A 6,000-nucleotide genomic window follows, 5' to 3' on the forward strand; every position below is an offset into this window, starting at 1 on the left:
AGAAAGTAAGACAACTACACTACAACTAAGCTAAGGACATGAAAATTAAACTAATTAAACTAAGGAAGAGGCACAATCCATCAAGAAATGAGTATGAACCATTAAACAAACTACAAGAGTATTCCATTTAAACACCATGCTTTGACAATCACTAGATTCATAGCATCAACAAACATAAACATGCATCGATATCACAAAACCTAAAGATAAACACATGACCATCTATTCTAGGATACATAGACATATGAATAGAATGAAATGATCAATTGGAAGTATTAAACCACACAAATCATTGTAGAAACAAGATTAATATATAAATTAAATGTCAAAACAAGAATTACAACACAAATCCCCTCAAAGTACAAAACATCAAAGTCTAAAAGGCATGCTTAGGGCTATCTCTAGCCCTAAGAGAATGGTTTAGCCACTTATTGATGTAGTCATCCAACCCTCAAGGACTATCTCTATGGTAGGAATGACCTTCTTCTCCTTGATGGAAACCCTAGATGAGTGGAAGAACTCCCAAATGGTGTGTGTCTCTCTAATCTCTAGACTCCTCCAACCTCTCTTGTGTATATGGTTCCTTTCTCTAAAGTTGTATATGTGTAAAATGGCTCAAAATCCTTATATAGGTAGCTCAAGTGTCACACCCAATGGTTAGACCTCGTGTACTAGGACCTCCAAATGATTGCACCACGAGCACACCTTTTAATTAGCTGGAACTCTATTTTTCTCGCACTTGAGGAGGTTTGATCGATCACAAGGGTGGTCAGATCGATCGAACCATGGCGGCACCTTTTTGGAATAATGACAAATCTGAGATATTTTTGGGATATTTTGGGAAAAGGACAAAAGTGGTAGGTGAGGATTAGACCAAATAAGTCCGATTGATCAAAGTAATGTTGGATCGATCGAAGATGGGAATTTCCTGAGGATAAGGACAAGAGGCTCGATCCATCTTGCTATGGTTGGAATGATCACTGTGAGATCAATCTGAGCTTGGTCTGATCGATCGAAGATTCCTGTTTTCCACCACTTTGCTTCCACTTTGCTTCCACTTTGCTCATTTCTTCCACTAAGCTTGAGATTGCATCTTTTATACTCTAATTTAGCTGGATTAACTTGTTTTGGGGATAACATGAAATTAGGCTAAAATGAGAAAATAAGATAAGATAAGGTCCTAAAATTCCCAAGCTTAAGGGGTTTAAATGCGCACTTTTCAGCATTTATTACACCCCCAAACTTAAATATTGCTAGTTTCTAGCAATGAACTATGAAGTAAAGAAATAAAATAAACAACTATACAACTATGAACTAGAAAACAATAAATGAATAATGCCACTTTCGTAGGGAACACGATCGCATTTAGCATATGCAATAAGCCTTTTAAACCCCTAGGTTACCCCTAGTGGACGAGTGAAGTCTCGTGAGGGCTTTTAGAAATGATACCCACAAACATTAAGCTCATTCTCACAAAAGAGGCACCAATATTGCAACAAGCATTGAGAGAAAACTACCTCGAGTATGCAATTTTTCAACCATTTTCAAGCAATCTTCCAAAATCTCAACATCAAGTAAGCAAGTATGGTCCTCCACACATCAAGAAAATGATCTTGCAAATCAAAACAACTCTAGAATCTTTTTTAAGTGAACCGGTATCAAATATGTTGCTATCTAAGCCAACTAAAGAAATGATCACATCCTTACCCTCAAACTAGCACACAAATCTAGTACCGATCATCAAGACAAAGAGTGGACCCTTTAATAAAGCTTTATTCATCTAGGTGCACTTATTTTTTTTCGCTCAATTTTTTTCTTCCTATCCCTAAGGTTTAAAGATGGAAGCATAGTGCAATGTGTTGATCTATTAAGCTTTCTAGCGATCCATGAGATCGAGCGTTAGGTCAATAACTCCCAAACCAAACGGCTTTAGGGCATTAGGTGTTTAAACACTCCTAAGGACTTACAAGTTCAAATCAACTAGGCTACAAATCAAAACAACCTCCATCTAATCATTTCCCACTTCTCACCTTTTGGGAGAAGTCCTCACTTTTTTATTTTCTTTTTGTAACTTTTTTTTTTTTTTTTTTTTTTTTTTTTTTTTGAAGCATATTCAATTATTAACCAAGAGTTTGGGCTCTCCACCTTTCGGCGTAAGAAATTCAGTGCTTGATGAGGCTAGAATTCCGGCTACTCAATGAAAAGGGATTGTTATCCACTTTTGTCAAGAAGAAAACTTTCAATGCACTACTAGCTCAATTGGGATATAATCAAATCAATAATCAACAAAGAATGTACCCCACAAATGAATGCTAGTGTGCACCTATGCTAGTGTAGAATCCTAGAGTGAATCTCAAAACAATCACAAAATCAAGATGATGTGGACCACAAATGCAAGCAAGACATCAATCTTTCGAAAAATCTACTCGTAAATGTCATCCACAAGGCATACAAGGAGTATTGGACTCTCAAGTCAAGCAATTTTTAAATTCTAAGCAATATAGTCCTCAAAAGATCAAAATCATTGCAAACATGGATTTGAAATCTCAATCATGCATTTAAAGTTCAACTTTAAGTAGAATGCAACAAAGTCACCTTACTCCCAAACTTAAACCGCACATTGTCCTCAATGTGCAATGAAACAATGGAAAAGATGGAAGGAGTATACCGTGGTGGTGAAAGCATGAAGCCCAGCAATGATTCAATATGAAAAGGGTCTCCCCCAAACTTGGAATCAATAACCTATTTGAATAACCACACTAGCAAACTCACATCAAATATCTAATGGGATAAAAATAATCAAATCATGCATTCTAAGGCAATATAACATAAGATGAAAGAGAGATATGAGATCAAGCCTAATAGAAAATATGAAAGTAGCATGACTACACAAAAGGGCACAATGGTGAAAAGTTTTTTATTTTTTTTATTATTATTATTTTTTAAAGCATGTACAATGAAACAAAATGCAAGACAAATAAAGATATAAAAATGAACATGAATATGACTATACAAGAGATAAAAGATACAATGTGTCAATTGGGTACTAAGTTTAACGTCTCTAGCAAGACGGAATGCTACTTTGAAAAATTATTATTATTATTATTATTATTATTTTAATAAGAGAAAAGTAAGTAATTAAAATAAAATAAAATAACAAAAGTAAAAGAAAATGAAAAATAAAATAAAATAAAAATAGAAAGAAGAAAAAGTCAAAAAGTCAAAGGGGCAAAGTTGTGATCGATCGAAGGATGATCGATCGAAACTCGATCGATAAAAAATGTAAAAATCTGCAGATAACTTCGAACGATACATAGAGATGATTTATCAAAGTTTCAAAAAAATTTCTAAGTATAGAACTGAGATCGATCCAAAGGAAAGTTGGATCGATCGAATAATAGTTAGATTGATCTAAGAGAAAAATTCACACGATACACAGAGAGATGAAATATGCAGGAAATTTTCGCACAACGGAACAGAGAGATGGAAATATGCAGAGATGATGTTTGGTCTATTGAACTTATTTTGTGATCGATTGAACAGGTAAGAATTCTCTGACGGCCCAAGTTTTGCAACCTGATGCGTCAGTGATGAACCGAAAGATGACCCGATAACGGATCCGAAATATGGAAGCGAAAGATGTAAAATGGCCTCTAGAGATGTACGTCATCCCTAAGGCACCAAAATGACTCCACAAGAAGCCATGAAACTCAAATGAGCTAAGTAATGAAGCAAGAATGTCAAACACAAAAAGAAATGAACTAAGGGTAAAATGGTCATTTTAAGCTGAAATGGATGCCACCGTGCATACCATTGGAAAGAAAATGAAAAATGAATGAAGTTAGACTCAAGAATCACCTGATTCAGAGTCCGAACAAAAAAGTCACGGAAATGGAACAAAGTGGCATTCTCCGTTTGGGAGATACCACAAACCTATCTCACTAAAACTGGAATAACTCTCACTACAATTAGAGTTTTGATGTATGGTTGGTACCATTGGAAAGCTAACTTCAAGGTCTTAGATTTAGATGCAAGAATGACCTGATTTGGATTAAAAATGAGTGAGATATGATCCCCTGAATTTGGTATAACAATGTTGTCCAAGGAAAACTGAAAAGGAATGGCTCCAGAGAGGATCGGTCGACCAATGACAAGGATTAGCTAGCCGAAACTCAATCATTAGCCGACCGAAGCTCAATTATCTGCCAGCTGAAATGACCATTTTCATAAAAAGGCTGATGGCTCTTATCAGCCGACTGACACAGAAAAAACTGTTATAAAGGGTGTGAAAGTGCCTGGTCCATCTCGAAGGCTATGCATGCATTCTATATGATCCGAACAAGTTTCAAAACCTCCCATGGTCACAAATATGCATCTATAACATGTCAAAACAAGAAGAAACCTTAAACCATACTCCCATGCATGAATTTTTTATAAAAATCTATAAATCATCCCATAAATGGTTCAAAAGTTGAAACTTAAGAGTTTTGAGAAATGTGGACATGCACGCAAAAGTAAAAAGACATTTAAGACGCGTCCCAATGGTCCACGGCCTCAAAATATCCCCAATGCAAAATATGACCCCTCAACCCTCAATTATTCTTAAATTGCCTAAAAAGATGAAATACAACATCATGGCATGTAAATGAAAATGGATTAGTGTTTGGCCCTTGGCCACACCTCATACATATTAAATGAGTGCTAAGAAACAATACTTATATACAATGCACGCTCTGGTGCAAGAATGACATGTTAGAACACATAGTTTTCCTATATTCTCATTAAAGGCCATATTTAACAACCATGACATATATGTTATTCCAAAAGAAGTTTGGCCCTTGACCTTATATCATATACACAAAATGAGAATCAAAAAGTGTGCTTAGGTACATATTACAAATTTAGAATCAAATATACATATTTGACAAATAAGGCTACAAAAGCCATTTCAAGCCAACCTTTACAAGAATGGAACCTTCAAGTCCACAAATCGTCCAAGCATAATGAGAATCTCAACCTTGATTCCTATACTTGAAAAATATCCCCGATAACTTTAGGGTGAGTAACATAAAGCTACTCATAGGAGATGAGCATGCAAGGACCTAACGTTTTACAAATTATCACATTAATGCGAAATAATTCAAAAGGTCATGCCACCTAACGTCTATGTCAAAGGTGAGACCCAAGGAGCATCCTAAGCTACCTTAAATAATTTCTTGCATAAATCTCCTCATTCATGCAATTTCAATAACATAGGAACATGTTATATAAGGTAACAAGATATATATTCTTAAAGTTATCAACTTGAAATCTAAAATGCGAAAACAATTAAAGTGGGTCAAGGCACCTAACGTCTATGTTTCAAATGAATCAATAAGATCATTCCTAAGTTACATGTAAACAATATAACATAGATGTACTTAACAACATCAAAATTTGCAATGATTCATTAGAAATCACTATGCCTAAATGTACTTAACAACATTAAAACCTGCGATGATTCGTTAAAAATCATAATGCATAAATGTACTTAACAACATTAAATCACCAATAACCAAAACCAAAAGTCACAATTGAACATTGGTTATCAACTTGGAATTGAATGCAAAATCAAATAGTGGAATACTTGGACATCAAATTCTGGATAAAGCCAAGACCTAAACGGTTATTTCGGGCATTAACCCGCTGCGAATACCACCCTAGTGCGTATTTTAAAATAGGGTGAACTCATACTCCCCGTACTATAGCCAAACTCTAGCCATGTCTCTGTAAAAATGTCCTAAGTGACTCCAAAATAAATAAGTTAACAACTTATATACAAAATATATAAAGCACGAAACTACATTCCATGCACAAGTAGGATGGAACCACATAATATATGCTCTAAATTCACAACTACTATAGGATGACAATGTCGAATCTTTAGAGTGCAATTCGTTACACGTTATAATAACATCACATGTCGAATCTTTAGTGTGCGATTCGTTACACACTATAACA

The sequence above is a fragment of the Cornus florida genome, unplaced genomic scaffold (assembly GCF_030987335.1).
Source record: "Cornus florida cultivar Cherokee Brave unplaced genomic scaffold, ASM3098733v1 CherokeeBrave_3.0.0_Hap2_Chr03, whole genome shotgun sequence".
NCBI classification, from domain to species: domain Eukaryota; kingdom Viridiplantae; phylum Streptophyta; class Magnoliopsida; order Cornales; family Cornaceae; genus Cornus; species Cornus florida.